General features: G+C 34.0%; 1 long non-coding RNA gene across 1 annotated transcript; it reads left to right on the plus strand.

Annotated features, from left to right (window-relative positions):
- The first annotated feature begins 3,351 nt into the window (after positions 1-3,351).
- Positions 3,352-4,821, plus strand: LOC120156356. Its single transcript, XR_005519060.1, has 4 exons — positions 3,352-3,436; positions 3,672-3,759; positions 4,526-4,609; positions 4,736-4,821. It is a non-coding gene; the product is annotated as an uncharacterized LOC120156356 (long non-coding RNA).
- The last annotated feature ends 7,730 nt before the right edge of the window (positions 4,822-12,551 follow it).

A 12,551-nucleotide genomic window follows, 5' to 3' on the forward strand; every position in this document is an offset into this window, starting at 1 on the left:
TTTTGGGGAGTTAAACCTTTTGTTGTTAGTTTCATACTAGTGAAAGTTTTAAATTAAAACATAAAAGGCTATTTTGGTGACTTATTTCAGTTTTGAGGAACTTAGATTGGAATCCTATTGAACCCTGTTGCATTTATCCCCTATAACTGGAACTAATCTTTCTATATCTCATCAATTACAGTTGCTCCAACTACTGTTCTTCTTCAATCAATGCTGAAACAAACTTACTGGATGTTCGGTCTGATTCATTTGCCATTGCCCCAGTTACACCTGAAAACCATGCTCTGAATTTGGAAATCAGGTAATATGATTCTTTGATCCTAGTATACTTCAATATATATTTTAGTTAATCCATTACCATCTATATTTAGCATGTTCCAACCTGAAAAAAGAAGTTTGTAAGATGATGGTTATGGTAGAAAGTCTTGCCAAATAGTTAATCATTTTAATGGGGATATTACTTTTTGGGGAGCTAAACCTTTTGCTGTTAGTTTCATACTAGTGAAAGTTTTAAATTAAAACATAAAAGGCTATTTTGGTGCTTATTTCAGTTTTGAGGAACTTAGATTGGAATCCTGTTGAACCCTGTTGCATTTAACCCTATAACTGGAACTAATCTTTCTATTTCTCATTTATTACAGTTGCTCCAACTACTGCTGTTCCCTCTGCTTCAACCAATGCTGAAACAAACTTACTGGATGTTCGGTCTGATTCATTTGCCATTGTCCCAGTTACACCTGAAAACCTTGCTACTGAATTTGGAAATCACCCGACATTTAAATTTGGAAATCCGGTAATATGATTCTTTGATCCTAGTGGACTTCAATATGTATTTTAGTTAATCCGTTGCCATCTATATTTAGCATGTTCAAACCTGAAAAATGAAGTTTGTAAGATGATGGTCATGGTAGAAAGTCTTGCCAAATAGTTAGTCATTTAAATGGGGATATTACTTTTTAGGGGGCCAAACCTTTTGCTGTTAGTTTCATACTAGTGAAAGTTTTAAATTAAAACATAAAAGGATATTTTGGTGACTTATTTAAGTTTTGACTAACTTAGATTGGAATCCTGTTGAACCTGTTGCATTTATCCCCTATAACTGGAACTAATCTTTCTATTTCTCATCAGTTACAGTTGTTCCAACTACTGCTGTTCCCTCTGCTTCAACCAATGCTACTTATTGGATGTTCGGTTTGATTCCGTTGCCATTGTCCCAGTTACACCTGAAAACCATACTACTAAATTTGGAAATCAGCCGACATGTAAATTTGGAAATCAGGTAATATGATTCTTTGATCCTAGTGGACTTCAATATATATATTTTAGTTAATCCGTTGCCATCTATATTTAGCATGTTCCAACCTGAAAAAAGAAGTTTGTAAGATGATGGTTATGGTAGAAAGTCTTGCCAAATAGTTAGTCATTTAAATGGGGATATTACTTTTTGGGGAGCTAAACCTTTTGCTGTTAGTTTCATACTAGTGAAAGTTTTAAATTAAAACATAAAAGGCTATTTTGGTGGCTTATTTCAGTTTTGAGGAACTTAGATTGGAATCCTATTGAACCCTGTTGCATTTATCCACTATAACTGGAACTAATCTTTCTATTTCTCATCAATTACAGTTGCTCCAACTACTGATGTTCCCTCTGCTTCAACCAATGCTGAAACAAACTTACTGGATGTTCGGTCTGATTCATTTGCCATTGTCTCAGTTACATCTGAAAACCATGCTACTGAATTTGGAAATCAAGTAATATGATTCTTTGATCCTTGTGGACTTCAATATATATTTTAGTTAATCCGTTGCCATCTATATTTGTGTTATTGTTCTTGATTCAGGGTTTTGATGATCCATTTGGTGATGATCCTTTAAAGCTGTCCCTTCAACTGATGTTCCAACTGCACAACAAATTTCTTCTTACATGCCTCCTTTTGTCCTGCAACAATTCAAAATGAAGTTGTTCCTCAACCCCATTCTGCTAATTCAGAGATAGCCACGAACATCGCCTTTGGAGACTCATTCTCTGGCAAGGCTTACTTCGCAACTAGCATGTTTAGTGTTCAACCTCCATCAACAAACTCCCAGTTTTTGCCTCTAGAATTGTCAACTCCAAATGAGGGAAAATGATTTACTGCAGCGATATAAGAGATTGCTCCTGGCATATTATACGCTAGCATAAGTATATATGGTACGTCTGAATCATTATGTTGCTCTGTTCTGTTTGCTCAAGAATTAAAAGGAAAAAAATGAAACATAAAGCAAATTCTTGCATGGGTTAAATCCAATTTCTTATACTCCAATTTAAATAGTTTTTTTATTGAAGAAAAGAAACATCATCAGACATTTTCTTAGGGTTTGTGTTTGGCTGTCAGGTCATGCATTAATTACATAGACACATGCATTAAGGATCGGGTGAAAGAGATCACAGTGGCAAGCAAGTGGAAACTTTTGTTCTTTCTAAATGAAATCATGGTTCAATGTAGTATCATTCATATATATATATATATATGACCAGCCAAATAAAGAAATAGATTTTAAGGGAGCTCTAGAAATTGTAAGTTAAATCTGTCTAAGTTGGTGGTGGTATTTGAGCCACGGTCGTCTACTTGTATAGGAGGTAATATGATATATTCCTTTCTGGTGAATTACATGACACATGTTCATTATCCATTCATCCATATTATTTTTCTCTTAATTAGGTTCTTTTTTGGCTAACTTTTAGCTTCCTGATGTATAATGGTGCACCTAGTTATGCAGAAGCACTAAGTGGGATTCGGATTCCTACCCATGATGAAAGGTATTCTTTTCAGATACATGTTACTTGCAATTGTGCTTTGCTTGATGTCTCATACTGAAATTCTTTGTTGATAGGGTTGGCCAAACTTCTGTAGTAGCTATTGACGGGGCTTTTCCTACTGCTAGCAATAATAATCATAACCAATGTTGTGAGATAATATGGTTCTTTACCTGCCAATGTTGTTTGGAAAAAGGTCCGTCTTAAAGTAAAAAGGAGAAAGAGTGTACTCATGGTTGGACCTTGACTGATGAACTACTTTGCAAACTCTGCCAAAAACCATGCAGTAAGAACTAATTACTCTTTTCCTGTATACCATTTGTCACATATGTCTCTGGGTTTTTTTATGTTTTCAGGGGGACAAATGCCAAGATTCCTCAATATTTTGAGGATCCTTTTTGTAATATTGGCTGCTACGACCTACACTGTCGAGGGTTAATAAGTTCTAATCCATATAGTCAACCGCCAAAACCCGGTTCTAGTTTCTGCTGCCAACCCTCACAGCCTAATGCGAATCCATATGTTCAATGGACATAAGTCATTTTGCTATAACCCAAGGAACATAAGCCAAGGGCTGGTCATGCAGGTGTGACCATTGGGGAGAATTGGTTTATTGTTTGTCGTGGAGACAATTAAAGTGGTAAATGTCTTACCTCGAAATCAAATAGAAGATTACTATTATTAATTGTTCCTTGGATGATTTTCCCATTATGTGCTTAGTTTGGAGTTACTATAGTGTATAATTATACTGCCAAGTGTCTCCCTTTTATATGATGATAAGAAAATTCTTTGGTGGGATTGTTGATTGCTTGAAAAAGCTTATTTTTTATTACTGCTCCCTGATCCTCATTGCTTGTACTACTCTCTTCTTCCAGGGGCATCCGAAACTGTAGTGCTTAACATGTCAACCGTAGCCTGGTCATTGTGACATCAGTTGAAGGATGTGTTCCTCTTGCTAGTGAGGTATTTTACATTTTACAAATGCTTGTTGTCCGTAAAATGGTTACATAATATGTGTTGCATGTGGAAAATCTTTTTTGTAATACGCATCATATGTGTATTGGTTTGATTGTGCCAGTAATGTTACAATGGCTTAAACTTCAATTTGGACCAAGGAGCGTAAGATAGATGCCAATAAATAAAGTAGACTCTCACTCTCTACGTTTTTGTTGTGATTCTCTATATATTATGATCATTTGACTGAATCTTTGGTGACTTGTTCATTATGTTTGTTCTCATGTGATTGCAGGATGGCTCTAGAGTGGATTAAGAAACCCTTGGCGTGTCCTCAAGTTTTGAGTGTATTGTCAAAGTAATTGAGTTTGTTAGGTGTAATGAGGACCTAATTCGTTTCATTCAAAGAAGTGTGAATTGGGAGGCGGACGAGTTAGCAAAAATGGGGATTGGTTAGTTTTAGTGAGTAAGATGGTCGAATCTGTTTGTCTCGGAAATAGGTAGTGGTGTGGTTATATCTTCTATTTTGTAATCCTAGGGGTTATCTAAAACCCTTTTTTCAATAATACTTGAGGTACTCTTTTCCCCTTCCGCTTTTTTTCGTTAAACCTCTTAAGTTTTTTGACATTATGAAGGGTTTTTTTAAAGAGACCTCCAATTCTTATAAAAAATTATGTTTATTCTCATCAATTAATTTCACTGGCTTTATAAATAGGAGACAACTTTTGGTGTCATCGATTGATACAAAGTTTCTATCTAATTGTCTTTATTGTAGGGTTTAAGTCTGGTTGTAGGCTCGCTTAATGGGGAAGATATACTTATATCTTTTCGAGGTTACAATAGGTGCTACAACAGTGAGGTATAGATGGTTTTAACCTCTTTTTATATGACTTGGTTTTTTTTGTTACTATATATGATCTTTTATGGTTGACCATCAGTTAATGTTCTTAAACCAAGTCACAAGTCTCTTCCATGTCTCTTACAGGCTGAGGATAGAGCTCACAGGTGAAGGCAGACAACTGCGGTCAACATTTACATTTTTTGTGCAAAGGTGTGCGTATATTATAGCAGAATTTTTCTTCAAATTTCAGTCTATGTAAGGAGATATCAGGATTATATGATTTTTGTTTCGACTGCTTTTGCATGTGAAGCACATGGTGGCTATTGATATTGTTGGATGCAGTAAATTGCATCATAATGCTTTAGCCTAGCACAGTTAAATCCTATTAATATTATACTGCAGATGTTATTAATCTGTGTTGCTTGCAGTCTTTGCCAGAGCTGAATTTGTTTTGAGAACTTAACCTGACCAGCATGTTGCATAGTAATATTTTAATATTTCCATTCCGACCATGATATGCAATATTGGTAAAATACATTACTTATTGGTGGTTTGTTTTGTTTAGCGGCATCATATGGTTTCATTATTTTTTGGTAAAAGATCAAACTTTATTCTTCTGGTTTGGTAGGTTGAAGGCATTTCTTATATGGTAACTCCTGATGTAAATGGTAAGCATAAAATTTTGATGAAAGATCCTCTTAGAAAATTTTCACTGGACTAGCAGCTACAAGACCTGAATGTTCCCATCCTTCAGAAGCCTTTTCTGATGTCACTGCTGAAATGAATACAGACCTGACACAATGAATCTAACTGGTGACAGCTACAGTCTTCACTGGAATGGTTAACCTGCATACTTGCTTCCCCTGAACATGCACATGAAGAAAATAACTACATGTCAGCTAACCTAACCCTTTCCGATACATTTGCTGCTTCTGTTTTCCCGATCAAGGGAATTAGTGCCCACCCCCTCACTTGTTCACTTTTGAGCAATTTTCCTCTTTGTTACAAGCTAGTCATGCCTTCTGTTGTTATATAGGGTGGTGTGTTTCTTGATCTAACAAACCAAAATCTTAATTCCATGAGAGATGAAAAGAATTGCATCCTTCTGCAGATGATATTGGAATTTGTGACATATCCGCTGTTAAATTGATAACAGAAGCGAAGATTATGATCCAGTGCAAAAGGTATTTAACGGAAAATTTCTCTCAATTCAGCAAAACGACTCTGTCCTTTAGTTTCTTGCTTAAAAAATACGTTTTAATTTGATGTTAATGCAGGGACAAGAAATCACAGCAGATGATGGTGCACCGGTGTATCAGACTGAATGTTCTATTAAAGTTGTTTGTCTAACAATTATTGATTGTATTTATACTTTTGCATTAAGAGACAGACATTAACTTGGTGACTCGTTTCCTTTTAATTTCAAAGATTTTATGGTAGTACAAAGGTATTTGCAATGACGATTAAGGATGTTTTGTAATAAACATAAGCATATTCAAGAATTTTTCAATAATCAAGCTATTTGCTATTAAATTTACGGTCTTTTTCGTTAATCCAAAAATTTTGTAATAATCAAGCTAGTCATTAAATTTGGTACAAGTACATTCAAAATACAGAATATATCAAGAGTATCAGTACACATTTGGTACTGATACGGTGTAGCGCCCTTGAAAATCCAAGTAACAGGTTAAAGTACCGATACTTTATGGGTACCAATACGCGATAATTACTATCATATTCCAGTGTATAATTATGTTATCAATTCATGGTGTACCGGTTCTTTTTGTAATAGGCGTACCGATACTCAATCTTACCATACCGATATGCACGGGCTTTTTACTTATAAATACCCTCTTATCCGATTTTTTACCCAAATTATATCAAACTCTAACCTTTAAAACGCACATTTCTCTCTAAAATCTATCTATTTATCACTCAAAAATCAAAATCCTTCACTTGTAAGGTTTTCAAGGGATTTCATCTCCAAACAACGAATCGTGCATACCCATCACATATTTGTAGTTTTCCCCAAGTGTTATTTTCTTTTTTATTTATTTTTTCCACTATGTTATTTTTATGGGTTTTGGATTATTGATTAATTCTTTTAGGTTTATAGGATTTAGGGTTTAGGTTGAATGTATAGGTTTAATTTAATCGAATATAATATTTTGATGTAGGTTTTTTATGTCTACACTTAAAATCTAGAATGGACTGAAATTGATGATTATCTGTACAATATATGTTGTTTTTGCATGCATTTGATTTCAAAAAGGCACCAAAATCGAAACTTACGACTAAACGTCATTGTTCAGACATCCCGTCTTTGATTCAGTCGGCTAATGAACCTAAACCTCAACCTAAGATATGTTCTTTTGACACATGTTTTGATGAACCCATAGTAATAAATCAAATGTTATATTTTTTACAATATTTCAAAAAATTTATTATTCGGGATGAGCATGTTGATTTGATTTTATGTTTGATCCCAACTTTAACTTTCCTTATCTTAGTCTTATAAGGCGTTGGAAATTTTTAACCTTTCTCCAGCTTAAGCCACAATATTTCTCACTTTAACCTGGATTTTTGATTTTAACGCTCATTGTATTGTTGATGAACCTAGTAACATTGTTATTGTCGTAGAGTGTAATCTTATGGGCAAGACCTTTTTGCTAGACACCAAAATAATTGTCAGTCATCTTTGTCTAGGAAACATTGGTCTTTTTGATGAGAATGAACTTATTCTTGGATCTTCACTCACTGGCTTTATTACTGCCTGAACGATCATGATTGCTTTCCATTTGATTATCACTTGGTGGTTTCGATCATCCAGTGGTACGTATTCTACCATTAGATTTAGGATTTAGGAATATATTATGTTTCTTTTAATTGAAAATTGTTCAAATTTATTTTAATTTGCTTCAAATTTTGTTGTTACTGTAAAATAATGGCAAATTAATCAAAGTTAAATTACGCCAAGTCGAGAATATATTTAGGGTATCGTGGACAACCTTGGAAATCCAAAAAACATTGAAAGTATCGATACCACTAAGGTATGTATACTATGTAATTGAAGTTTTTATCCATACACGAATTATGGTACTGATACCATTGTAGTATCGATACCTTTAAAATCAAGAGGTTCATACAAGTATTGATATGGGTGGTGTACCAGTACCTAGTAGATCATATTAGGTCTTGGTTACTATTTTAATTATTTATTAAATCTACGAATTCAAATACACCGTCATATTAAAATATATGACCTGCTTTGAAGAATCTAATACACCATCATTATTCTCCATTATTCAGCATTGAAGAAATTATATTGAAAATCAATAACTTCTTAATCATGTACAGGCAGTTTACGTAAATTTGAAAAGATCAATTTCATTGTGGTTGCTTGGTACAAGTTTTGCCAAAATTCTTAGTCATTCAACTCTCATATGTTTCGCCTACACAATAAATTTATATTTTCATTCAATATCACACAATATTCAAATAAAATTACTGGGTATACTATACCGTAAAACTAATCTTTTACCAATCGCCTTTGTTATTGGCTTCTATATACTTCCATGCCACATGCAGATAAATGGAAAAGAATAAATTTTCCTTATTGATTCAGACGTACTGGTTTTCGGGATAAGCTGAGGTTCACTGATATTTCTTCTATTAAAAGACATGAAGATTTTAGTTAAGAGGAAACATTCAGGGGACCAAGTTCAGGAGATCGGAATATGATGTCTAGTGTGTTTCAACCAAAACCAGTGAAAATGTACATATCTTTTTAAAACAGTAAAAGTTTAAAACATGTTTTAAGACCACAATAAAACCCTCCAACCAAACACCAATATGTAGTTTTCGAGAACTGCATCCATAATGACTTACCCTAGGTCCATTGGGTATAGGTGCCAACCTAAGGGAGCACCTTAGGTCCATAAGGTCTTATCCTAGCCGTAGCGTAGGTACGCACCTGAGGGGTGTGCCCTCAAGCCCATAAGGACTTACCCAATGCACAGAGCAGAGGAGCCACCCTAAGGGAGTACCTTAGGATCCACAAGGTCTTACCACTAGGCCATTGGGCCCAGGAGCCTACCAAAGGGTTGTCTTAGTTCCATAAGGAATTACCAGATCGATCGGTCATCATAACCTATATAAGGAATTACCAGTTTGACCAAAGTAGAACCTACAATCAGGAATTACCAACAGATCGGTGCTAAACCTATATGAGGAATTATCAGCTTGATCAGAACTGAACCTACATAGACTTCATATCTGATCCCAGAGTACCCCGAAGACATTTTTTTTTCAGATAGCGACTAGTGGTAGAAGGAAATCAGAGTTCAAACATATCAATTATATAACACATAGGGAACATGAAACTTGAGGAATGAGATCATTTTTAAAAAAAGTTGGATTACTAACAAACTGATCAGCCATTAGGATAGGGATATATTAGTATCGTATAATATTCGGATATAACCTAAGGATATTGTAACACCCCCAACCCGTATCCGACCCAGATACGAGTCCGAAGTGTCACATTGGCTTTTCAAACCTTGACTCTTAAGAAAAATCCCGGGAAATTTAAAACTTTATTTAAATCAAAATAAAGACTTTATCAGAGTGCTCGTACTTAATGACTTACATGCCAACACTTTATAATAACCAAATACATACTTTGTCAAAATATTTCTGATCTGATCTTTTGGTAAGGAAAACTGACCTGTCTTGCCGCATCATCCTTACTCTTCTCGAAACCTACGTGTGAAACAATCACACGCTAAGTCGAAGACTTAGTGAGGCATAACAACTTATAATGCACTTAAAAATATATTGATACATGCATGTTCTGTTCTATCATGTTATAGCAATTCCATGCATTTTCATATCGTATAAAATCATCAGATTAATTGCAGTAAACCTACATACACATAATTCATCATTAACAGTTATCATATAATCACATACTTTTTCAATCAAACACTATACACACACAACATCATATCATTTCTATAGCATTTATCATACCACTAACTTATATTTGTTCATATCTCTGGATTAGCCCATGTACATATGTGAGAACTATCGATATGTGAGTCTATAGGTTGTGCACTAATGCTGTCACCACAGCTCGTATAATTGCAACCGAAGTGCCGCGTAGAATTGCACCGTAGTGCCATATGATGTCCATAAGGACCACATAGAATTCCTTAAGAATCATATACATATACTAGGGATCAAGTATGTGTCTTTCCAGACTTCACACATGTTCCAAAGAATATACATATGTCCCGAAGGACCGCGTAGAATTGCACCGGAGTGCCATATAATGATGTCCATAAGGACCACATAGAATTCCTTAAGAATCATATACATATGCTAGGGATCATATATGTGTCTCATCAGACTTCACACATGTTCCAAAGAATATATATATATATCCCGAAGGACCGCGTAGACCATCGACTCTTGGCATGCCAACTATACCCCTAGCTCTCATGACACATAACATGGGCGTTATCATTTATTTCATTTCAAATATTCACATAAACTTGTAATTCACTTTCACATATCACGTATCACATAGCTTCTTTTCATATGATCACATAGTCACGTAGTTCACTTACACGTAGATCATTTCCATATAATTCACATGTCACATATGTCATGTTTTCATATAATTTCTATCATTTCTCACCCAATCACCTTTATTCATGTAAACATACTTATCATATCTTGTTCACATAAGATCATATACTTCATATAATATATCGAAACACCTAGAACACTTTCACGTAGCTTATAGTCATAAGTCTTATCTCATAACATATACTTGTTTTCACATATATATATTTCATATCATTTCTTATACCATCATAATTCATTTAACATACATAACATATTATGTAATATTATAATAGAAATACCTATAAGTCATATCACTTAGAGCACATATATACTTATAGTCACATTGCTTATATCTTAATCTTAAGCCTTCTCTTAGATATATATATATATGTATATATATATTCACATGTTCAGGTAATCTACCATTTCATCACATAATTATGTATTCATATAACTCATTTCATTTCATTCTATCTATATATATATCCTCAAGATTTATCCTAATATAAATCATAGCACTCTTATAATTCCTATTCATATTCATCTAGGGCAGACTTATAAACACATCTCACTTCTTATTTCTATATATATATATAATCTAATCTGTTTACTTAATTCAATTTCATATAACTCCTATAATCTTCTCATATAGCTTCATAAATTTCTATCATACAACCCATGTGTTATAGTTTTATTTAAACATATGAATCTTTCCCATCTAGCTTATCTTATATGTTCATCTTATCATTTATGTTCAAATCTCCTAGTTAGTGTACTATTCTCACTTCATCCTATAGATCAATATTATCCAGCTTATTTCACTTATCATATAATAATATAATTATATTTTACTATGATCACATAGTTATATCTCATATAATTCATAACCTTTCTTATGTAATTACTTATACTTTATCATCTAACACATAAAAGAACAGATCAATCCATATAATCAAACATACATACATGCATATTCCACTCATGCCTTTAATCATGAATTCATGTGTAACACTTTAGGAAATAGACTCATCGCAAGTCTTATTCCCATTGCACATCGTATACTATTGAATATGCACTCACCTGGCCTCACTAGTCAATTCCAATCTCTTATCTTTCCCTTGATCGATCTTACTTGTCAATGGTTCCGGAACTCGTTTAAGCTCTGAATCTACATAATTATACATTTTAAGGCAATTATTAGATACCTACACCTTGTAATTTGATACTAGCAACTTAAAAGAACTTATTAACCCATATTCCCAATTTCCTTTAGGGGGAATCGGTTCCCCCCTATGGGGGTATCGGTTCCCCCATGACATACTGGAAATTCTTGTTCGTTTGAAGGGGTATCGGTTTCCCTTGAATGGGTACCGATTCCCCTTGCCCAGAAATCATATTTTGAGCTCGAAAATCCTTCATTTTCAGCTCAACACATCATACTTCATTCCCTTTAATATTCCTAACTTTCATACACATACTTAAACTCATTTCTACTCCATAATCACTTCCTTAAACTCAAATTCTATCATTTACATGGCATTCAAGAATCACACTAAATTTCCAACATGTTCTAAAACCCATTCTATCACTCATATCTCTTAATTTAACCCTTGACAAGTCAAATTCAACTTCACATCTATATCTCCTTCCATATCAAAAATTCACTTAAAAACTCATTTTTCTTAATTTCTCATAACTTGTTAATCTTTGAGGTTTAAGCCACCTAAAGCTTTCCTTAATCTTTCTTAATATCCCAAGAATCAAAACAAGCTTTAAAACGAAAGAATTAACCAACTAAAGACCCACTTACCTTATACCAGGCTTCACGGTTGAGAGGAGGAAGAAGAAGACTGAAGAATGCTCTGGACTCTTATTCCTACGTGCTTATTACCCTTTATAAAGGGAAATAAAAATCTTCCCTGAAAGATTACCATAGTACCCTTAATATTTCCAAACTTAATCATTAAATCCAACATCAACTTTCTTCAATTAAATCCATGAACTTTTAACTTATTTCGAAATCGAGCACCTAGTTTACAAAATTTGCAATTTAGTCACTGACCCTGATTTGGGATGTTACAGATATGTTAGAAACTGCTACATCAGATTTATTTAAGATTAAGATATTCCCGCGGTGATTCTATAAATCATACACACGTAAGGACATTATAGTCATTTAAATTCCTGAGAAATTTTGGTAATTCAGTTTAATAAAGGTAAGCAATGATTTACAATATTTCATATTTCAAGTGTCTTATCCAACTTCCAATTCCAGTCGAATTGGTCAAATCCCAATAATGCGGTACTTACCGAGTTGGCGGGTAAAGTA

The sequence above is a fragment of the Hibiscus syriacus genome, unplaced genomic scaffold, assembly GCF_006381635.1.
Source record: "Hibiscus syriacus cultivar Baekdansim isolate YM2019G1 unplaced genomic scaffold, ASM638163v2 tig00111215_pilon, whole genome shotgun sequence".
Taxonomy (NCBI): domain Eukaryota; kingdom Viridiplantae; phylum Streptophyta; class Magnoliopsida; order Malvales; family Malvaceae; genus Hibiscus; species Hibiscus syriacus.